Here is a 23,147-nt window from a genome sequence, read left to right as displayed (position 1 = left end):
CATGCGCTGACATGTTGGTCTGAACACTCTACTGCGACATTTGACCCCTTAAGGACAATGGGTTGTCCTTAAACCCATTAATGGCAATGCATTATGAGCCTGCATGTACATCTTTGGGCTTTGTCGTGAAAGGGTTAACAGTTCCAGGGGGCGCAGGAATGACACCTGAGGATTTTGGGAAGGGGGTATGACACAAGCCCAATAACTGAGGGTATCAGGAGGGTGAGGACGGGGGTTTAATCTTTCTCAAGAGGTCTCTTAGTTGAGAATCGGCCCGCGATAGTCTCGCTCAGTGACCCGTTCCCTGCCCGGGATCGTGATAACACACCAGGGCGGCCATTCTTGTGAAAATGAGTGAAAAAGGCAAATAACCAGCACTGGAAAAAACTGAATACTGGCCTCATACGTCATAGGGCCATTATTGGGCATACGGCACATGTAAGGGGTCTGGACCGATCTTTTTTGTTGTTCAGGATAGGGACAAAGAGTGCGTTTATATAGTAACCCCCCCCCCCCATATCCCGGTAGACCAGTCCGGCCCAGAATGTCGCAAATTCAGTTTGTTAAAAGAATGGGAGATGTAAGCAAAAAATGCAATAAAGGGGAGGAAATAAAGGACAAAGGGTGCTGGGTGTATTGCGAAGGGTAATTATTTTCTTTCAAATGTTACAACATGTGAAGAACATCTGTCTGAAATATGGAAAGCTCATGTGATATTAAATTTCTTGGAATACGCTGAGGAGATCGCTGCTGTTACAGAAAGAAGACATTCCCTGCAGAGAAAAGCAAAGTCGTCCCTGGGTGGGCTTGAACCACCAACCTTTCGGTTAACAGCCGAACGCGCTAACCGATTGCGCCACAGAGACAAGGATGTAAGATGCTGTGCTGCGCTTCACCATTTCACATGTCTTATAAACGTTTGTAGAAGCGATGAAACAAACAACTATTCTCCATTATCTTCTTACGCTGCAGACCGGGGCCGACTCGCTGCTGTTAGTCCCGTTTACGGGGTTTGAACTGGTTGTAGACGGGCAGGTGACATGTATGTGTATTAGTATTTAGAAGAGCAATCCAGGGAGTGGGGGATTAGCTCAAATGGTAGAGCGCTCGCTTAGCATGCGAGAGGTAGCGGGATCGATGCCCGCATCCTCCAGTTATATTTTCTTTTCTTCTTGTCCCACCGCATGTTTCTTTATACAAATAATACACATAACATAATTGAAGTAGCCGCATCCACGGGTACCGCTAGCCACTTTACAGAAAACTATTCCCTCCGGTTCTTCATGGATTGAAATGTTTCCAGTAAATTGGGCTCCGATAACAGAGCGAGATAATACGCAGCTGCCTGAAGATATTATATTCTGCGGTATAAAGGGTTTTAAAAAATGAAAAACCACATCTTTTTCAAATGTATTTTTAATCAGATGCTAGTGATGAAAAAATGGGAGTTCTCCTCTATGGCAATTGTTTAATGTCCCTGACACCCTCAATAAATTAAAATAAAAAAAGCTTACAGACAGAGATCATATGCAGCTGCCTGAAAACATTATATTATGGGGCTAACACTAAAAATGTTTTAAAAAGTGAAAAACCACATATTTTCCAAACGTATTTTTAATCAGATGCTAGAAATTGGAGTCTACTTCTATGTTTCCTCTATGGTAATGGTTCAGTGACACTGACACTGGTTTCTGTGGTGTAGTGGTTATCACGTTCGCCTCACACGCGAAAGGTCCCCGGTTCGAAACCGGGCAGAAACATTATGTGTTTCTTTTTAATTTTCCTGTTTTCAGTCGGGGTTCAGACGGAGGAAATAATCAGCTATTCCTTCTTATCTTCCTGCACTGCAGACCGGGGCCGACTCGCTGCTGTTAGCCTCGTTTACAGGGTTTGAACTGGGAGGAGAGCAGCATGTGAAATGGATGTGTATTTGTGTTTATTAATAAGTGTATCCAATGCTTTACAGCATCAGAAAAGCAGATCTAATGACTAATGTGATCACTTGATGAGAAAACCACAGCAGGCATGAAGCAGCAGAGTGGCGCAGCGGAAGCGTGCTGGGCCCATAACCCAGAGGTCGATGGATCGAAACCATCCTCTGCTAAATTTTTTTTTTGTGTTTGTTTTTTACAAAAGGAACACCATATTTCTTGCCATATCATTTATAAAGTATTTTAGATATAAGTGCAATACTTAAAAGTGAAAAGTGGTAAGTAAAAAGTTAATGGCTGGGAAGGAGCGCTACCATCAATGTCAGGCTCAGTGTATAGTGATGGGAGTTATGCTGTTTAGTAAATGTTATTTATTTAAACTTATTTAATTTATTTATAAGTTAATAATTTATTTTTTTAGATTCCTAGTTTTCTTCCAGTTTACAAATTTGTGAAAAAAATATTCTTTCCAGCATTACTTTTGTGTGTGTGGGGGGCCACATACAGGATCCGCGCCGGGTGTCAAATACTCTAGGTACGCCCCTGGGAGTGAAAAGACGGGAAGGAGGGAAAGTATATCTTGTAACTTCTAACTTTTCTGTTTCCTTCGTTATATTACACCGGGGTATGAGCTCCTGGAGCAAGTGCCCCAGGGGCTATATTGTTGTGATAAACGTGAGCAAGTAGCCTACTCCAAGAAATTGGATCTAAGAGCACAACTGGCAACACTGAATTTCATCAATATGAAGAGGATCTTACTCCTTACTGAGGAGAAGTAAACGCTGGGAAAGCCTACACAGGTAGTGGTGGTAGGGGACTCAATTATCAGGTAAAGCTAGACAGCTTGTGACGGTAGGGGACTCGGTTATTAGGAACACATACGGTTTGCTGTCTCCCGGGTGTTGTGAGTGGCTGTCTTTCTAATCATCATCATCACCGTAACCAGTCGCTCGTTAGACAGTTCATTTAACTCTCTGTACGCCGGTCAAGTTGAATCTGGGGGATTGGTAGAGTGCTTGTTAGTATGTGAGAGGTATGGGGATCGATACCCGCATTCTCCAGTATGTGTTTTGTCTTAAAATCAAGCAAACACGGTAATACAAACCTGCTTGGGGCACGCTGATAATATAAAGAAAAATATAGATCTTAAAAGGAGATCCCATTTAACTTCTACTACATCTGCCGTGAGGCTCTACCACCTCCCTCTTAGTGGCGGAACACATCTAAACTTCTAATTGCAGACTGTGCGCTCTCGTTCTGACGTCTCTTTACTGAAATACTGCACTCCATGACTGTGTCTACTTAGTATAGAGAATAAAGATAATAGTGTGTCAGCCTATAGAGTAAGACCCGGGGCCCTCGGCTCCTGCTGATAACATTATCTCTCGTCACCCTCTGGGCCGGTTCTCATGCTGACCGATATTTAAACATATTCTGTGCGGGGGATGGAAGTCTGTAAATGTTACAATACATTGTGTTTTCAGCTTTTCAAAAAGATGGAGTATAGGCTTCCATATTATTCTTAGAAATAAATCATATCAAAGAGACAGGGAGGGGAACCAAGTGGAGCGTATTAATCATAGGTGTGATGGGAGAATTAAAATACATGATATCTTAAGCTATAACCAGCAGCCTAAGGACGTCTGAGTATTTTCTACAGTCCCCTCCTCACCTGCTGACCTATTGAAAGTTTGGACTACATGTCATTTCATTAAAACGGGTTCTCATTATACAGTAAAAGGGTTTTTATTACTCAGGACCTGCTCCTAGTGTACCCTTTGTTTATGTAAATGGGGTTCGCTCCAGCACTCCAAGCCACGTGTGGTGAGATTGTGTGTTTTGGCTCTCTGTGGGTGGAGGAAAACCACAAGAAGTAAAAAAAATGACCCTATGATGTCAGCAACCAACACAGCAGGGGGATTAGCTCAAATGGTAGAGCGCTCGCTTAGCATGCGAGAGGTAGCGGGATCGATGCCCGCGTCCTCCAGTAAAGTTTTCTTTTCTTCTTTTTCCAAAAAATATTTTATCATTATATATGAATACATATAAATACACATAAAATAACGGAATTAGCCGCATCCACGGTTACCACTAGCCACTTTACAGAAAACTATTCCCTCCGGTTCTTCATGGATTTAAATTTTTTGCAGTAAATTGGGCTCCGATAACAGAGCGAGATAATACGCAGCTGCCTGGAAACATTGTATTATGCGCCAAACAATAGAAAAGTTTAAGAAGTGAAAAACTTTTTACATTTTTTTTTTTTAATCAGATGCTAGTTGTAATAAATATAAATCAACTATTAATCTCCAAGGACAACAGCTGGCTCCCAACACAATTGGATTCCTCTTGAGTAAACCAGTTTCAAGGAATTACACTAGTGGCGAAACCCAAATGTCCAGGAACTCCCAATACATCAAAGAGCTATCTCTCTACCAGGTGGGAACAATAAACAGGAGATACAATCTACAATCTCCTACAACAAAAGAACTGCAGGAGATAATACCTGGGCTGGAGACAAGCATGTGTTTCTCCTACAACAAAAGGATTGCAGGAGACAATATCAACATTCCAGAGACCCACCCTGAATTTGCCCTGAGGACCATCAACTTCACTGTGGGGGCAATCTAACTTCCTGGACAAGAGCGGTCTCTACAGGGAAATGGATGTGTATTTGTGTTTATTAATAAGTGTATCCAGCGCCTTACCGCATCAGAAAAGCAGATCTTTACGGGGGACTCGGAGAAATGACTACAAAACCAACACAAACAACACCAACAAACACCACAACACCAACAAGCACCACTAACACAAAGCAGCAGAGTGGCGCAGCAGAGTGGCGCAGCGGAAGCGTGCTGGGCCCATAACCCAGAGGTTGATGGATCGAAACCATCCTCTGCTAGGAGGCTCACCTTTTTCCCCCCACTCTCTGTTTAAATTTACTTTAATTATTTTCATTAACCCCTTAAGGACAATGGGCGGTCCCTAAACCCATATAAAACAATGCATTTTGAGCCCGTACATGTATGGGCTTTGTCATTAAGGGGTTAATCCTCCCTCACATACACTGTCTTCCTTATCATGTTCCACGTATTTCAGTGTCTTCACTGTGTAATCATACCATAATACAGATATAACGCATATCTCCTCGGTCGTATCTTCCCTCCATACTATACATGTTGGGCTCCTTAACCTTGTCTCATAATTTGTATTCTGTACAAAAAAAATATATCATTTCATTCATTTTCGGGGAACAGAGACGAGCTCAGCACATCTCAACAGTAATTGGCACATATAACACAGCTATGCGAAGTCTGTCGTTAAAGGGACAGTTTAATGTCGCTGACACCCAGACTTAAAAATATAAATAAAGAAAACTTACTCCAGCTAGAAGCTGGGACCCTCCGTGTCCCTCTCCCTCCGTGGTCCCATAATTCGTAAAGCTTACTGAGTGCTTTACTGCAGCCCTTTAGTTTTTGAACAGACCCCACCTTCCACAGGGTTTATTTCTAGTTTTTTTATGAAATTTAAGGATATCTGGTAATCAGCTACAATCCTGCGCTCTATCAGATGCGCTATCAAAGGCTTGCATACGGTTACTGCCTGAACCCATACCGGTCTCTCACAAATCACACCTAAATAATGTGGGTAACCATGACAACATGAAAGTGAGAGAGAGCTTAAAGATAATTTCCCAGATCAAAAACCCTCTCTTTCTCTTAACATAACCTTTTAAAGACAACGTGTATTAGCATAAAGCCCTCCTATTGTTTAAAATTTGCCAATCCGATTAATAGGTTTTCGTTATTATCATTAGAACTGAATTGTTTGGTTTAAAAATTTTCCACAGATTTGTTTCCATTATATACCACTAAGGGGCGCTCTTGTCTAAGCAATGATTAAACCGAACTCATCGAGTGTCCAGGAATCTACTAATTATTAGTTCCTTATCCACTGGAGATTAAATCAGTTTAATTGCCTTAACAAGAATCCTGTAACCAGAATGGAGTTTTCTCTCCCTTAAAAATACTCTTATTATCGGATCCAGAGTACATGCCAGACAAAAGACAATTCTATAAATCATAGACAAGATACAATATAGTATTCTCCGATATAAAATATACAAAAGGTATAAAATATTATCTCAATCTTACTAAAAATGAATATAATATGAAAAAGCAAAGTTATAAAGTGTTTGAGGGGAAGTCGTAGCTAATGGGATACGAAAATAGAACATCTGGGGAGATTCTGCAGATCCCCCCCCCCATCTGAACTCCATCAGTCAACTTGTAAAGAGTTTCATTTAAAAGTGTGATCTGCATCCATACAGCAAGCGTCAATGAATGGGTCTCATTACAGCGCCTTAACCAATCACTCATTAAATAGTTAATTTCCCTCTCTGTGGGTAAGTCCAGTGATAAGTGTGTGGGGGATTAGCTCAAATGGTAGAGCGCTCGCTTAGCATGCGAGAGGTAGCGGGATCGATGCCCGCATCCTCCAGTAAAGTTTTATTTTCTTCTTCTTCCAACGTGCATGAAATATTTAATCATTATATATAAATACATATAATACCCATAATATAACGTAAGTAGCCGCATCCACATGTACCACTAGCCACTTTACAGAAAACTATTCCTTCCGGCTCTTCATGGATTAATGTGTTTCCAGTAGATTGGGCTCCAATAACAGAGCGAGATAATACGCAGCTGCCAAAAACATTATATTATGGGGCTAACACTAAAAAAGTTTAAGAAAATAAAAACTAGATTTTTTTTTAAATAAATTATTTTTAATTAAATGCTAGTAATGAAAAGGTGGTTGGAGTTCTCCTCTATGACAATAAAACTCTAGTTTCTGTCTAACAGCTATACCATACTGAGTGTGTCTGATCTCAGAAGCTAAGCAGGGGTGGGCCTGGTTAGTACCTGGATGGGAGACCGCCTGGGAATACCAGGTGTTGTAGGCTTTTTCTTTTCTCACAGTCCGGGGAGAGCTTTTTGCCATGTGTTTCTTGCTCATCATCAAAGCTTTAAACCCTTATTTGAACCTTCTCACCTTCTCTGTCCTGTCCCAGGGCTTATAATTCTTTCTGTCTGATGACAAGCAGCAGCAGCAGCAGCAGCAGCAGCAGCAGCAGCAGCAGCAGCAACAGAATAAGAGAAGTAAAATAAAAAACTTTCACTCCTGCGGCCATACCACCCTGAAAGCGCCCGATCTCGTCTGATCTCGGAAGCTAAGCAGGGTTGGGCCTGGTTAGTACCTGGATGGGAGACCGCCTGGGAATACCAGGTGTTGTAGGCTTTTAATTTTTTCTCACAGTCCGGGGAGAGCTTTTTGCCATGTGTTTCTTGCTCATCATCAAAGCTTTAAACCCTTATTTGAACCTTCTCACCTTCTCTGTCCTGTCCCAGGGCTTATAATTCTTTATGTCTGATGACAAGCAGCAGCAGCAACAGAATAAGAGAAGTAAAATAAAACACTTTCACACCTGCGGCCATACCACCCTGAAAGCGCCCGATCTCGTCTGATCTCGGAAGCTAAGCAGGGTTGGGCCTGGTTAGTACCTGGATGGGAGACCGCCTGGGAATTCCAGGTGTTGTAGGCATTTTCTTTTCTCACAGTCCGGGGAGAGCTTTTCGCCATGTGTTTCTTGCTCATCATCAAAGTCCTTCTCACCTTCTCTGTCCTGTGCCACAGTGGCTTAAAATGCTGCCTGTGTGACAAGCAACAGCAACAGAAGTAAAAAAGGAGGCTTCTATGCCTATGGTCATTGCACCCTGAATACACCCAATCTCTCGGGGGAGGATTTGATCGTAATGAGGGTCACGCGAAGGAACGGCTGAATTCTTTATGAGTCTAGGTTGCGAGTATTGTTAGGGATACTAATGGAATAAAATAGGCAAAAACAATATCCTATTACATATATACAAATTCTGGCACTAAAGATATTATTTGATTATAATATGATTATTTTTAAACCCCTTTCTAAAATAATTGATCTACCCGCAGTCAGATGTGCGTCCCTCTCCAACCACCTCAAACCTCTTCTTTCTCCCATCTGGGTCGGCATGTCTGGGAATTTCTAGGTATGGGGACGTCACATCAGGTTTGGGGTTTTCCTTTATTAATCTATAATTATTCCATTTTATTCAAGAACTGGTTCGCTTCTGGTCATTGACTCCTGCCTGTTCATTGGACTCTCTCAATATTTACCTTACTGTCTCCTTACCTACCGGAATATCCTGGCACATCTCTCAGAACTTTACAGAAAATAATTTCCTCTGGCTCTTGATGTGCTTGTTTTGCAAAAACAAACCGTCCCTGGGTGGGCTTGAACCACCAACCTTTCGGTTAACAGCCGAACGCGCTAACCGATTGCGCCACAGAGACAGACCTGCTGCTGGGAGCTGCTGTGAGCTGCTGGGAGCTGCTGTGAGCTGCTGGGAGCTGCTGGGAGCTGCTGGGAGCTGCTGGGAGCTGCTGGGAGCTGCTGGGAGCTGCTGGGAGCTGCGCATGCTTCCATAAGTATTTTGCATGATATGAAGGCAGTTCTCACACATGGAACTGTATGCACTTTAATTCATATGGCAGGTGCATGGTACCTTTACATTTGAAAGGATTCTGTAGATTTCTCCTAAATGCATTTGCCCCTCTTCCCCAACCCCCAGCTAAATGCCCTGCAGGCGATGCATCTCTCTGAATATGATAGATCGACCTCCAGTCAGCTCCTGCGGTTTCTCTGATGAGCACCGAGTATACACGTGGAAAGCCTTCCGTTTATTGGGAGTGCTTACTACCACTAACTGATGCTTTATCAGCCAATCAATGGCAAGCAATCTGGGATCATGGAGGAAAGGTACAGCCGCTACATTAATTCTCTGTTTTCCCTTTTGGAAGAACGCATATAATACGCAGCTGCCTGAAAACATTGTATTATGAGCCAAACAATAAAAAAAAAGTTTAAAAAATGAAAAACTGGAATTTAAACATATATTTATTTTTAATCAGGTGTTAGTAATGAAAAAGTGGTGGACGTTCTCGTCTATGACAATAACTGTCTTACTTAACAGTAATTGGCAGGTTTGCAAGTCTGCCCTTAAAGGGACAGTTTAATGTCGCTAACACCTTGACTAAATGCATTTCTTTCTTACAGAAAACCTGCAGCTGACCTCCCCGCTACGCTGTCTTTCTTCATCTTCCTGCGCTGCAGCCCAGGGGCCGACTCCATACTGTTAGCCTCATTTGCAGGGTTTGAACTGGGAGGAGCGCAGCATGTGAAATGTTCACTCAAAAGAGAACCAAAAATGTAAAGAGCCAATGTGTTAAAAAAAAAAAAAGCAAAACAGAAGAAATTGGGGAAAAAAAATCTAAAATCAATATTTATCGCTGCAAGTTTCTCACTGTCGGAACTCAGCGACATGCAAATGCAAAAAAAAAAAAACATACACAAATAACTAAATAAACAAACATACATGTGTAACCCTACAAATATAACCCTGAATTGTGATCCCCCTCACTTAGAAATGAGCCTCTCAGTCCCCGCTGGAGGGTAATGGAATCTATAAGAAATACCCTTCATGTTCGCCGGACACAATCCAAGCTTATATTTGTAGAGTTTGGTTATTTGGTTATTTGTAAATGTCTGTTTATTTCATTTTTTTTGCGTTTGCGTGTCGCTGAGTTCATATATACTTTCCGACAGTGAGAGACGTACAACGATAAATATTGATTATAGTTTTTTTCTTATTTTTATCATCTTTCTTGTTTGCGCAGCACATTAGCTCTTCATGTATGTGTATTTCTATTTATTAATAGGTGTATCTAGTGCTTTACAACATCCTAAAAACAGAACTGTGCGGGGGACTTAGAGAAATGACTACAAAGCTAACAAAACCAACAGTGATATCACTGAGAAGCAGAGTGGCGCAGCGGAAGCGTGCTGGGCCCATAACCCAGAGGTCGATGGATCGAAACCATCCTCTGCTAGATGTCATTTTTACATAGGGTTAATAACTTCTGTCATTGATGATATTGCATTAAAACAGCATTCTCCCCTCGGACAAACAGCTGTACAGAAAGCAGAGTGGCGCAGCGGAAGCGTGCTGGGCCCATAACCCAGAGGTCGATGGATCGAAACCATCCTCTGCTAAGTGGCTAAATGTTTTCCTCCACTTTTTCCTCTCTTTAAATTTACTTTTATTTTTTTTATTAATTATCTTCACTGTGTAATCATACTATAATACAGATATAACACATATCTCGTCTGTCTTATCTTCCCTCCATACTATACATGTTGGGATCCTTACCCTTGTCTGAAAATTGGCATTTTAGAGGGACAGAGATGAGCTCAGCCATTGTACTAATGAATAATAAAAGGTGTTCTCCTTTAAGGCAATAATAATTCCTTAACAGTAATTGGCACATATAAAACACCTATCCGAAGAACACTGGTCCTTAAGGGGTCGAGGAACATATAAGACTGAACATCTATGCTTAGCATGCGAGAGGTAGCGGGATCGATGCCCGCATCCTCCAGTTTTTTTTGTTTGTTTCTTTTAATATTTATCACAGATTTCCATTATATACCACTAAGGGGCGCTCTTGTCTAAGCAATGATTAAACAGAACTCATCTAGTGTCCAGGAATGTACTAATTATTAGTTCCTTATCTACTGTAGATTAAATCAGTTTAATTGCCTTGACAAGAATCCTGTAACCAGAATGGAGTTTTCTCTCCCTTAAAAATACTCTTATTACCGGATCCAGAGTACATGCCAGACAAAAGACAATTCTATAAATCATAGACAAGATACAATATAGTATTCGCCTTACTAAAACTAAACATAATATGAAAAAGCAAAGTTATAAAGTGCTTGAGGGGAAGTTGTACCTAATGGGATACGAAAATAGGACAGCTGGGGCTAAAGGAGATTCTGCAGATCCCCTCCATCTGAACTCCATCAGTCAACTTGTAAAGAATTTAGTTTAAAAGTGTGATCTGCATCCGTACACCAAGCGTTTATGAATGGGTCTCCTTACAGCATCTTAAGCAATCACTCGTTGGCCTGTTCAGGTCAATGGAGCATGTTTGGGGGATTAGCTCAAATGGTAGAGCGCTCGCTTAGCATGCGAGAGGTAGCGGGATCGATGCCCGCATCCTCCAGTTTTTTTTGTTCGTTTCTTTTATTTATTTTTTTTAAACAAAATCTTGTCCCATTATAGATAAAGTATTTTATTATTTCAAATGTTTGTTTATTCGACCATAAACAAGGGATAGAAAACATACAGTGATTTTTATGGTCCTTTTTTTTCAACCACTTTCTAATATAATTGAAATATACACACGGCCAGATATGCCACCATGGGTCTCCAGCCAATTCTAACTTCCTTTTTCTATCATCTGGGTCGGAATATCTGGGAATTTCTAGGTATTCCAGGCAAACAAGTCTATGAACCCAGTCTATTCACCAGCCGCAAACACCCGCAACCCGCATGGGTTTACTCACAGAGCGCTTGTCAATCCAACATTTTACTATCCAGGATGTAAACATATAATAATTAATTATTAAGAAATAATAAAAATATGTCCTTCGAGCCGGAATTGAACCAGCTACCTAAGGATGTCTGGGAATCACCTACAGTCCTCCGCTCTACCAGCTGAGCTATCGAAGGATTGCATGGTAAGCCTGCCTAAACCAAAACCGGTCTTACACAGATCACACCTGAATAATGTGGGCAACCATGGCAACATGAAAGCGAGCGAGAGAACTTAAGGATAATTTCCCTGCCAAAGACTCTCTCTTTCTCTTAACATAACATGTATTAGCATTAAGCCCTCCTATTGATTAAAATAATTTGCTTAATAGATTTTCGTTATTATCATTAGAACTGAATTGTTTGGTTTAATATTTATCACAGATTTCCATTATATACCACTAAGGGGCGCTCTTGTCTAAGCAATGATTAAACAGAACTCATCTAGTGTCCAGGAATGTACTAATTATTAGTTCCTTATCTACTGTAGATTAAATCAGTTTAATTGCCTTAACAAGAATCCTGTAACCAGAATGGAGTTTTCTCTCCCTTAAAAATACTCTTATTATCGGATCCAGAGTACACGCCAGACAAAAGACAATTCTATAAATCATAGAGAAGATACAATATAGTATTCTCCTTACTAAAACTAAATATAATATGAAAAAGCAAAGTTATGAAATTACTTGAGGGGAAGTTGTACCTAATGGGATACGAAAATAGGACAGCTGGGGCTAAAGGAGATTCTGCAGATCCCCTCCATCTGAACTCCATCAGTCAACCTCTAAAGAATTTAGTTTAAAAGTGTGATCTGCATCCGTACACCAAGCGTTAATGAATGGGTCTCCTTACAGCACCTTAAGCCATCACTCGTTGGACTGTTGAGGTCAATGGGACATGTTTGGGGGATTAGCTCAAATGGTAGAGCGCTCGCTTAGCATGCGAGAGGTAGCGGGATCGATGCCCGCATCCTCCAGTTTTTTTTGTTAGTTTTTTTTTTTTTTTTTTTAAAAACATCTTGTCCCATTATACATAAAGTATTTTTATTAATTCAAATGTTTGTTTCTTCGACCATAAACAAGGGATAGAAAACATACAGTGATTTTTATGGTCCTTTTTTTTAAACCACTTTCTAACATATATGAAATATACCCACGGCCAGATCTAAATTTTATTTCTATTGCAAGGGGGAGCGCTGTGTTTGTTTGTGTGCTGTTCGGTGTAAAGTTGTCAGGTGTGTTACTAATGAAGCGACCTTCTCTGTGAGTTCTGCTTGGCTTTTGCGTTTAGCTCGGACAAACGCATGACTGGTCAATACATTTACAAGGATACTCACTTTTTAGAAGTGACAGAGTAAATAGAAAAGGGGGGAGGGATTTGTTTATCTGTAAACCCTAAACTTAAGCGTGAAAAAAGTGAGAAAAACCAGTATAGGGAATAAGATGGTAAATGGTAGGAATAATCAACCTTAATGGCTTCCTGGTGTATCTGGAACCACAGCTGCAACCCTTAAGCAACACTCTCCAGGTGTTGAAGTAATACAGAAAAAAGTCCACTAGGGGGCGCTCGTGTGTTCCATTCAATGCAATGTAAAACAAAAAGAAAATATATATAGTGTAGGAGTAAAACAATATGTTTTTCCTGCGTGTCGCAGATTTCTCACTCACAATGTATTGATGGAGTTCAGTGCGTCATAGAAAGGGCCTTGAGGTCCATATGCCAGGATATAAACCGAGAAGACAAACCAGAAAAGGATCCAATAGTGTGTTATGTATATGGCACTAGATACGCAACAAGTGGAAATATACTTACACTTAAATAAGTGTCAAGATGCTCGTAGTTTCTGGTGATAATCCGGTCGCGTCTATATATCCTTCTGCTTTGGAGAGTCCAATGATGAGATACCAATGTGTGTGTGGTGTCTAAAAACCAACCACTATTCACATATAAGGTATATTAAAAGAAATATTTATTCTAAATTAGCAGCCAGCTGGATCCATATCAACTGCAGCTTTAAAAAGTATTTAAAATGACATAAAAAGTGATAATACAAATAAAAGTACTGATAAAATAAAATTATATCATAAAAAGTCCTTGAAAAGTCACTCAACGCGTTTCGCCGTATAAGGCTTCATCAGGAGTAGTGTTTTCTCAGAAGTGAAGGTCCTTTTAAATGTTTGTTTGGCGCCATCTACTTGTCTTCCGTGTTGTAGCGTCTGACGTCAGCTGGACAATTACTTCCGGATTCAGTTCATTCATTGATATGCCGGGGTCACTGCCTTCAATGAAGCTTGGATCCCGATCGGAGGGTTCGTTGAACCGTAGGATTAGAGGTAAGTGTAAACACAATATAATCGTATTATTTGTCTTTTACGTTGCAGGCTACCCTCCTGCAGAGGGAACATCTTAATCGGTATTAATACCGATGTATACGGCAGTTACGGAGATCAAAGAATAAAAGTATCGGGGCAGTGAGGCGGTGATGTTTGCCGAAAACGAGCAGTGAAACGGGGATACAAAGAAATATATATGAAAACAAAAAGCGGAGATCTGTAGGAAACATACAAAACGGAAGATGAAGCATGGCCTGATGATAGGAGATGCCTGATGTTTATGAAATGTTTTATGTTGGTATATGTACCAATACATAAATGAATGAAATAAAATGGATATATATAAATGAGCATCATGTGACCACATGTGTATATTGAATTAAATAAAATGAATCCATGAAGGGAAGAAAAACTTTGAAGCTGGTTATTGTATATGAATTATTGTATATATGAAAAAAAAAAAAAAAAAAAAAAAAAAAAAAAAAAAAAAAAAAATAAATAAATAAGTAAATATTATATATGAGCTAAGATGTCAAGCTCCATATTTAATCCCCCGCTTTTGAAAGTTTTTAATTTAAATATCCATTCTGTCTCCTTTTTAATGAGGTTCTCCGTTGTGTTGCCCCCCCTCCAATGTTTGGGTACCCAGTCTATGCCTATGATTTTAAATGTGTCCTCAACACAGTGTCCCAAGACACTGTAATGCTTGCCCTCTCTTTTCACAGGACACATTTAAAATCATAGGCATAGACTGGGTACCCAAACATTGGAGGGGGGGCAACACAACGGAGAACCTCATTAAAAAGGAGACAGAATGGATATTTAAATTAAAAACTTTCAAAAGCGGGGGATTAAATATGGAGCTTGACATCTTAGCTCATATATAATATTTACTTATTTATTTTTTTTTTTTTTTTTTTTTTTTTTTTTTTTTTTTTCATATATACAATAATTCATATACAATAACCAGCTTCAAAGTTTTTCTTCCCTTCATGGATTCATTTTATTTAATTCAATATACACATGTGGTCACATGATGCTCATTTATATATATCCATTTTATTTCATTCATTTATGTATTGGTACATATACCAACATAAAACATTTCATAAACATCAGGCATCTCCTATCATCAGGCCATGCTTCATCTTCCGTTTTGTATGTTTCCTACAGATCTCCGCTTTTTGTTTTCATATATATTTCTTTGTATCCCCGTTTCACTGCTCGTTTTCGGCAAACATCACCGCCTCACTGCCCCGATACTTTTATTCTTTGATCTCCGTAACTGCCGTATACATCGGTATTAATACCGATTAAGATGTTCCCTCTGCAGGAGGGTAGCCTGCAACGTAAAAGACAAATAATACGATTATATTGTGTTTACACTTACCTCTAATCCTACGGTTCAACGAACCCTCCGATCGGGATCCAAGCTTCATTGAAGGCAGTGACCCCGGCATATCAATGAATGAACTGAATCCGGAAGTAATTGTCCAGCTGACGTCAGACGCTACAACACGGAAGACAAGTAGATGGCGCCAAACAAACATTTAAAAGGACCTTCACTTCTGAGAAAACACTACTCCTGATGAAGCCTTATACGGCGAAACGCGTTGAGTGACTTTTCAAGGACTTTTTATGATATAATTTTATTTTATCAGTACTTTTATTTGTATTATCACTTTTTATGTCATTTTAAATACTTTTTAAAGCTGCAGTTGATATGGATCCAGCTGGCTGCTAATTTAGAATAAATATTTCTTTTAATATACCTTATATGTGAATAGTGGTTGGTTTTTAGACACCACACACACATTGGTATCTCATCATTGGACTCTCCAAAGCAGAAGGATATATAGACGCGACCGGATTATCACCAGAAACTACGAGCATCTTGACACTTATTTAAGTGTAAGTATATTTCCACTTGTTGCGTATCTAGTGCCATATACATAACACACTATTGGATCCTTTTCTGGTTTGTCTTCTCGGTTTATATCCTGGCATATGGACCTCAAGGCCCTTTCTATGACGCACTGAACTCCATCAATACATTGTGAGTGAGAAATCTGCGACACGCAGGAAAAACATATTGTTTTACTCCTACACTATATATATTTTCTTTTTGTTTTACATTGCATTGAATGGAACACACGAGCGTAACCCTAAACTTAAGCCCAGTATTAACCCTTTCACTGCTAAGCCATCTCCCACCCTGGTGCTAAGGCAATTTTGAGCATTTTGCTGCAGCTCACGTTTAAACGCATTTAAAAGTACATTTCTTGGGAATAAACTATACAAACCATAAATTGTTTTTTTAGGACACCCAGCAGATTCCAAATATACCATTTTTATATATGTGTATGTCTCATTAGGTTTGCAAAATGAAGCCAAAAATGGGGAAAAAAAGTGTTTATTTTTTCACTTCCGACACAATAACAACTAGTTTAAAATTTTATTTTTCTTAACTCTAATATCAAAACCTGTGTTTCAAAAATTGCCTCCCTCTACCATTGGCTAAATTTAACCCCATGATCAAAGGGATCATGGGATTAAAATTTAGTATCGGCCATTTTTAAAGGGAATGTGACTTTTCATATCTTTTTTTTTATTATTTAAAGTTAAACTAGTTTATTTTTTAGATAATTTAATTTGGGGGTCTCTAGGCAATTTTGATCTTTATTTATCTGCCTTTAGAGACCCCCAAATCATTTTTTTAACTTTTTACATTTTTTACTTTTTTAACTTAATATTTTTTATTCTTCTTTTACAAGCCTTATACCGTTGGAAAGGTGAGGCAATTACCTTCCCACCAGTATATGTTGGGGGCTGTAGCTGCTTAGATGCCTGATAAACAAGCAGCATGCCTCCATACCACTTTAACTGACAATTGTCAGTTGTTAATAAAGTTGTTAGATGACATTATCGTGACATTGCGCTATGACGTCATCGCTGGAGGACGAAGCCCCGGCGATGCCTGTGAGGATACAGGCCAGATCGCCGGCGGTGGAGGTCCATAGACCTCCACAGAGGTAAGTCACTGCTGAGGACGTAGTGGTTACGTCCTTAGCATCTGAAGCCCACTTGTGAGTGAAAGGGTTAAGGAAGCTGTGCATGGTAAGGTGGAGATGCTGTGGGAGGAGATTAGCCGAGATAGTAGAAAGAGTCACAGACTACTTGTAGGTTATGCTACAAGCCACCAAACATTAGTAATGAGGGGGAAGATCAGCTGCTATTTCAAACTGAAAAGACTGCAAATAGGAATGAAGTTTTAATCATAGGAGATTTTAATTACCCAGATCTAGATTGGAATAGTGGATCTAGTTCCACAAAGGGCAGCAAGTTTCTGAACCGGCTTAATGACCAATTTATGTCACAATTAGTAGAGGCGATTAAAATGGCTAAACTGGAAAATGAGAAACTAATTGCCAAGCAGAGTAAAAACAATCCTAAGAATTTTTGTAAGTATTTAAATGAAAAAAAGTTAAAGGTAGAGAATGCTGGCCCTTTATGATCTGAAAGTGGAAATCACTCTCTGTGGATGGCCATTTACATGTGTGTTTGGGGGATTAGCTCAAATGGTAGAGCGCTCGCTTAGCATGTGAGAGGTAGCGGGATCGATGCCCGCATCCTCCAGTACATTTTGTTTCTTTTATTATTTTGTTTACAAAATCTTGTGCCATTATACATAAAGTATTTTATTATTTCAAATGTTTGTTTGTTCGACCATAAAAAAGGAATAGAAAACACACAGTGATTTTTATGGTCCTTTTTTTTCAACCACTTTCTAATATAATTGAAATATACACACGGCCAGATATGCCACCCTGGGTCTCCAGCCAGCTCTCACTTCCTTTTTCTATCATCTGGGTCGGAATATCTGGGAATTTCTAGGTATTCCAGCGAAACAAGTCTATGAACCCAGTCTATTCACCAGCCGCAAACACCCGCACCCTGCATGGGTTTACTTCAGGGAGCGCTTGTCAATCCAACTTTTTACTATCCAGGATGTAAACATATAATAATTAATTATTAAGAAATAATTATAATTAAAAAATAAAATATGTCCTTCGAGCCGGAATTGAACCAGCGACCTAAGGATGTCTGGGAATCACCTACAGTCCTCCGCTCTACCAGCTGAGCTATCGAAGGCTTGCATGGTAGTCCTGCCTAAAGCAATACCGGTTTTACACAGTTCACACCTGAATAATGTGGGTAACCATGGCAACATGAAAGCGAGAGAGAGAACTTAAGGATAATTTCCCTGCCAAAGACCCTCTCTATCTCTTAACATAACGTATATAAACATTAAGCCCTCCTATTGATTAAAATAATTTGCTTAATAGATTTTTGTTATTATAATTAGAACTGAATTGTTTGGTTTAAACATTTTCACAGATTTGCTGGCAACCTTGGAAACTATTTCAAGAGGTCCGCCTAGAACGTAATGTGAACCTCAACTGATGAGTGTTTTTTTTTTTCATGTCCCCGGGCCATAATAGACATAGGAGGAGATCTAAATTTTGTATTCCAGGTCACTATAGAGTACGTGCTGAAGATGAAACTCTTACCACTTCAGTGCCATTTGGAAGCTTTAAAATGAAGTTGTTTTGCTTTATTTTTACAATAGAAATGGCTGCCCAGGAGAAGAGGTAGCAGAGAGGAGCAGCGGAAACATGCTGGGCACATAACCCAGAGGTTGATGACTTGAAACCATCCTCTGTTGTTTTTCTATCTTTTTTTTCCTCGTAGCCCTTACTTTGTAACGTGTCATTTTATTTTCATTCTTTCATTTATCAGCCTCACAGACACTCATTCGCTTTCTAATCACGATCCATGTACTTCAGTGTCTCCACTGTCTAATCATACCATAATACAGCTAGAATGGATACCTCCTCCAACTTTTATTTCTCCTATTTTTCTTTTTTCACTCTTTTCAAAGCTTTCTTTTTTTAAGTGCGTTTAATTTAACCCTTGCAGCCACGTGCTATTGTTTGGATTGCTCTGATAAATACATTGCTCTGATTTGTTTGCCCTTTTTTTGTGGGAATGTTATTTTTTTTTTTAAAACAATGTTATTAGTTGAGGGGGGCCGCGGTGGGATAAATGGGTTAGTGTTAGGTTGGGAGCAATAAAAAATAATAATACAAACATTAAAAATAATAAAAATAACAATAATAACAAAAAAATAAAAAAAAATAACAATGTGTTCAAAATGCCCCATAAGTATAGCGTTCTGGCATCCAGTTCAGATACCCCTACGGCCTCAGATATTGAGTTCAGTGAGAGTTCAGGGGGCTCTGCTACCAGCCCACGAGCCCCAACAAAAAGGAGACGTACAGACTCTATGCCTATACTTTGTGAAAATAAGGATTCAGGTTTCGACCTGGAGAAAGCTCTAACTGTCCTTTTAAAAATAACACTCCTTGGACTGTTCATTTCAGTCTCTGTGGGTGGGAGGTAACAAGCGTTTGGGGGATTAGCTCAAATGGTAGAGCGCTCGCTTAGCATGCGAGAGGTAGCGGGATCGATGCCCGCATCCTCCAGTTTCTTTTGTTAGTTTTTTTTTTTTTATTGCTAAAACATACATACAAAACAGTAATACAAATAGTAAGATACTTTAGACAGCATTAGCATTAAATAATACATAAATTTAGCTAGATCAAGATACCTCACTTATTATCTCGTAATCTAGCACAACATACATAAACAATTCATTCATAACTCATCCACACATACTAAAGAGCTTGAATCTTAAATTAATTTGTTATAAATTATTACTATAGCTGATTGGATATATATCTATCCAGGGTTTCCAAATTAAATTGAATTTATATAGGCTCTGGTGCGCTTGATGATATCCATGTTCCATTAAGCATTGGAATTTTAATTGATTAACCACCTGTTTTACAGTAATATTTGTTGTTTGTTGCCAGTTTCTTGCTATGATTATCTTCATAGCTAAACAGCCCTGTATAACTAATGCTCTTTGGTTAAAGGATATGTTAGTCAAATTCAGATGGAGTAATGCTTTTTCTGGTGAAGGTGGAATGTCTTTTTTAATAAGATCAGAGATTAGCATAAACAATTCATACCAAGTTTGTATGATTTTTCCACAGTCCCACCAAATATGTCTGAATGTTCCATGTTCTAAATTACATCGCCAGCATATGGGAGATGAGTTTTGTTTAATCTTAGCTAATCTAACTGGAATCAGATACCATCGAAGCATAATTTTAAGATGTAATTCTAACATATTAAGACAGTGAGAGACTTTATTTATTTCTATTGCACTATTTATCAATTGTTTTTGATCTACCTGTATATTCAGATCAGATTGCCAGGAATTCCATGCTTTAATACATAGTGGAGTATCCAATTCTTCTATTATAAAATAACATCTCTTCAAACATTTCTTAACAATCTCACGCGAAAACATATCATTAATCTGTATAATTGGGTCCTCTACGTATAAATGTTTATTTAAATAATACTTAATCCTTACTAATTTAAAGGACTCAGTATTTGTTAAGTTAAACTCCTCTATGATTTGATTAAATGGTTGCATCTCATTAACATTCAATATATCTTTAATTCTTTTGTTTCTAAAATTATACCATTTCTTTAAATTCATAGATGGAATGTTATTCTGTAGTGTCTCTAACGGTGCTGATGAAATTATTCTATTTCTCAGCCCTATTCGATGTTTTAAAGAATACCAAAATATCATTGAACTTTTAAGAGAAATGGGAAGAATTTCTAAGATTTTATGAAATCTGTCGTGGTGCATCCATAATAGGCATTCTAAATTAGGCATTCCTATTAATTCCTGCTCAATGCGAAACCAGTCTTCGTTGGTGCTATGTTTATATTGGATCTTTAATGTATGCATAAGTAAGCTAGCCTGTGCATATCTCCCTAAGGAGGGCACACTAAGGCCCCCCTTGATTTTATTTGCATATAAGATTTTCCTGGGAATTCTAGGTTTCTTATCTACCCAAATAAACTTCTCTATATTTTTTTGAAATGCTTGTATCCAGTGTTCAGGGAGCTTAATAGGGATCATTCTTAACATATAGAGCCATTTGGGGATTATATATGATTTTACGATATTTATTCTGCCTAGCCAAGACACAAAAAGTCCCTTCCATGCTAGCATTTGTTTTGACAATTCCACTCGCAGTTTATTGTAGTTAGTTTCAATTATATTTGATATCTTGAGTGGTATAGTGATGCCTAGGTAGTCAATCTTATCCTTTTCCCATAAAAAATCATAAGCTTCTTCCAAATTGTCTCTTATCGGATCTGGGATACATTCTGTCACAGCTTGTGACTTCCTTGTATTTAACTTATAGTTAGATAATTTGCTAAAATAGGATATTTCTTTAGTTAATGCATTTAAAGACTGAACTGGGTCGTATGAATATATCATGACGTCATCTGCATATAGACTCAACTTATTTTCTAAGTCTCCTATCTTAATTCCCTTTATATTGACATTATTCCTGATCCTGGATGCCAATGATTCTATAGTAAGTATATATAATAATGGTGCTAGCGGGCAGCCTTGTCTAGTACCATTACTTATGTTAAACCATTCTGAGCCGAAACTCTGGCCTATTACCCTTGCGGTCGGGTTTGTATATAGTGTTAAAACAGAGTCAATAAACCCTTCTCCTAGTCCATAGCTTCGCAGAGATTCTTCAAGAAAGATCCAGTTTACTCTATCAAATGCCTTTTCGGCGTCAAGGGCCAAGAATAGAGAGGGGATATTGTATGATGATACATATTCCACTAAATCGATTAATTTGCGAGTGTTATCGTTAGACTGTCTTCCTTTAATAAAACCTGTCTGGTCTTTATGAATTAATTGGGGGCAAATTACCTTTAATCGATCAGCTAAAATAGCTGAGTATAATTTAGTATCCACATTAATTAATGAGATCGGTCTATAATTAGCCACTTCTGTGCCATCTTTACCGGGTTTTGGTATTGGAAGGATAAAGGCCTCTAGCATTCCATTAGGAAAATTCTTAGTGTTTTTAATATAATTATATATATTTGTTAGTTGGGGTGATAGTAATTTAATAAGTTTTTTATAGAATAATGCTGTAAAGCCGTCTGGTCCGGGGGCTTTATTTAATTTTGATGATTTTATTGCCTTCCAGACCTCGTCCTCTGTAAATGGCTTATCCAGCTGTATCGCCTGTTCTTTTGAAATTTTAGGTAATTTAGAATCTAATAGGTATTTCCTAATAATTTCCTTATCTTGCTCTTGTTCAGGAATGTTATATAATGTTGAATAGAATTCACCAAAGGCCTTTCCTATCTCTTTCGGATTATACAAATAATTATTTCCGGCTTTGATTTTAAATATATGAGCTTTTAAATTTCGTTTTTTTAATTGGTTAGAAAGTAGTTTATCAGCTCTATTACCAACATAGTAAAATTTTTGTTTCATTTTAATTAGGTTATAATTTGCTTTAGAAATAAGAATTTCTTCAATATCTTTTTTAATTTGTAGCATATTTGCAACTAATATATCATTGGGTTGTTCTATGCACTTACTTTTCAAGTTGCTCAATGAAATATATAATTCTGACAGGTTTTTTCTTTTACCATTGTTTCTGATAAAAGCAGCTTTTCCAATTAATAAACCTCTCATGACACACTTATATGCACCCCATACGTTTCCTAATGTTATATCATCTGTCAGATTTTCTTGAAAAAATTGTTCAGTCTTTAAAAAGAGATGTTCACAAATATCTTTTCTTGCCAATAAAGAGTTATCTAATCTCCAAGGTCTAGGCTCATATTTATATTTCTTTATCATTTCAAGAGTGACTGAATCATGGTCTGACCAAGCTACATTATTAATTAGAATATTTTTACATTCTTTCACTGTCTCTGCTTTAATCAATATTAAGTCTATTCTTGAAAAAGATTTGTGTCGATGCGAGAAAAAGGTATAATCTTTTTCAGCTGGCCTTAGGGTTCTCCATGTATCATATAATTTATATTTTCCCAGGGTCTCTCTAAATGCTTTTGAGATGGCAGACTGATTATTATTCTGGCTAGATTTTGTAATCATTTTTTTATCCATATCTGGGTCACTAACACAATTAAAATCTCCCATGCATATAAAAGTTCCCTGAATATATTTTTCAACCTTTTGTAGAATGCTATTAACAAAATGAATTTGCTTAGAATTAGGAGCATATATGTTTAATATAGAGTATAATTTATCCTCCAATTTACACACAAAAAAACATATCTAGCACTATTATCTTTCTGTACATATAATATCTCTGTTCTAATTTTATTAGAAATTATAATAGCCACGCCTCGTT

General features: G+C 38.3%; 11 non-coding genes and 1 pseudogene across 11 annotated transcripts; 10 read left to right on the top strand and 2 right to left on the bottom strand.

Annotated features, from left to right (window-relative positions):
* The first annotated feature begins 1,080 nt into the window (after nucleotides 1-1,080).
* On the top strand, nucleotides 1,081-1,153 carry TRNAA-AGC (transfer RNA alanine (anticodon AGC)). Its single transcript has one exon. It is a non-coding gene; the product is annotated as a tRNA-Ala (tRNA).
* A 534-nt stretch (nucleotides 1,154-1,687) lies between these two features.
* TRNAV-CAC (transfer RNA valine (anticodon CAC)) lies at nucleotides 1,688-1,760 on the top strand. The gene has a single exon. It is a non-coding gene; the product is annotated as a tRNA-Val (tRNA).
* Nucleotides 1,761-6,358: 4,598 nt separating this feature from the next.
* On the top strand, nucleotides 6,359-6,431 carry TRNAA-AGC (transfer RNA alanine (anticodon AGC)). The gene has a single exon. It is a non-coding gene; the product is annotated as a tRNA-Ala (tRNA).
* Nucleotides 6,432-6,788: 357 nt separating this feature from the next.
* On the top strand, nucleotides 6,789-6,897 carry LOC128487841 (uncharacterized; annotated as a pseudogene).
* A 216-nt stretch (nucleotides 6,898-7,113) lies between these two features.
* LOC128484892 (5S ribosomal RNA) lies at nucleotides 7,114-7,232 on the top strand. Its single transcript, XR_008351254.1, has one exon. It is a non-coding gene; the product is annotated as a 5S ribosomal RNA (ribosomal RNA).
* Nucleotides 7,233-7,417: 185 nt separating this feature from the next.
* On the top strand, nucleotides 7,418-7,536 carry LOC128484859 (5S ribosomal RNA). The gene has a single exon (XR_008351223.1). It is a non-coding gene; the product is annotated as a 5S ribosomal RNA (ribosomal RNA).
* Nucleotides 7,537-11,020: 3,484 nt separating this feature from the next.
* TRNAA-AGC (transfer RNA alanine (anticodon AGC)) lies at nucleotides 11,021-11,093 on the top strand. The gene has a single exon. It is a non-coding gene; the product is annotated as a tRNA-Ala (tRNA).
* A 423-nt stretch (nucleotides 11,094-11,516) lies between these two features.
* TRNAY-GUA (transfer RNA tyrosine (anticodon GUA)) lies at nucleotides 11,517-11,602 on the bottom strand. The gene is given in 2 exon segments: nucleotides 11,517-11,552; nucleotides 11,566-11,602. It is a non-coding gene; the product is annotated as a tRNA-Tyr (tRNA).
* Nucleotides 11,603-12,367: 765 nt separating this feature from the next.
* On the top strand, nucleotides 12,368-12,440 carry TRNAA-AGC (transfer RNA alanine (anticodon AGC)). Its single transcript has one exon. It is a non-coding gene; the product is annotated as a tRNA-Ala (tRNA).
* Nucleotides 12,441-17,360: 4,920 nt separating this feature from the next.
* Nucleotides 17,361-17,433, top strand: TRNAA-AGC (transfer RNA alanine (anticodon AGC)). Its single transcript has one exon. It is a non-coding gene; the product is annotated as a tRNA-Ala (tRNA).
* Nucleotides 17,434-17,863: 430 nt separating this feature from the next.
* Nucleotides 17,864-17,949, bottom strand: TRNAY-GUA (transfer RNA tyrosine (anticodon GUA)). The gene is given in 2 exon segments: nucleotides 17,864-17,899; nucleotides 17,913-17,949. It is a non-coding gene; the product is annotated as a tRNA-Tyr (tRNA).
* A 1,321-nt stretch (nucleotides 17,950-19,270) lies between these two features.
* TRNAA-AGC (transfer RNA alanine (anticodon AGC)) lies at nucleotides 19,271-19,343 on the top strand. The gene has a single exon. It is a non-coding gene; the product is annotated as a tRNA-Ala (tRNA).
* Nucleotides 19,344-23,147: the final 3,804 nt, after the last annotated feature.

Source organism: Spea bombifrons, chromosome 3 (assembly GCF_027358695.1).
Source record: "Spea bombifrons isolate aSpeBom1 chromosome 3, aSpeBom1.2.pri, whole genome shotgun sequence".
NCBI classification, from domain to species: domain Eukaryota; kingdom Metazoa; phylum Chordata; class Amphibia; order Anura; family Pelobatidae; genus Spea; species Spea bombifrons.
Note: the sequence above shows the minus strand (reverse complement) of the source record. Positions and strands in the feature narration are given on the sequence as shown.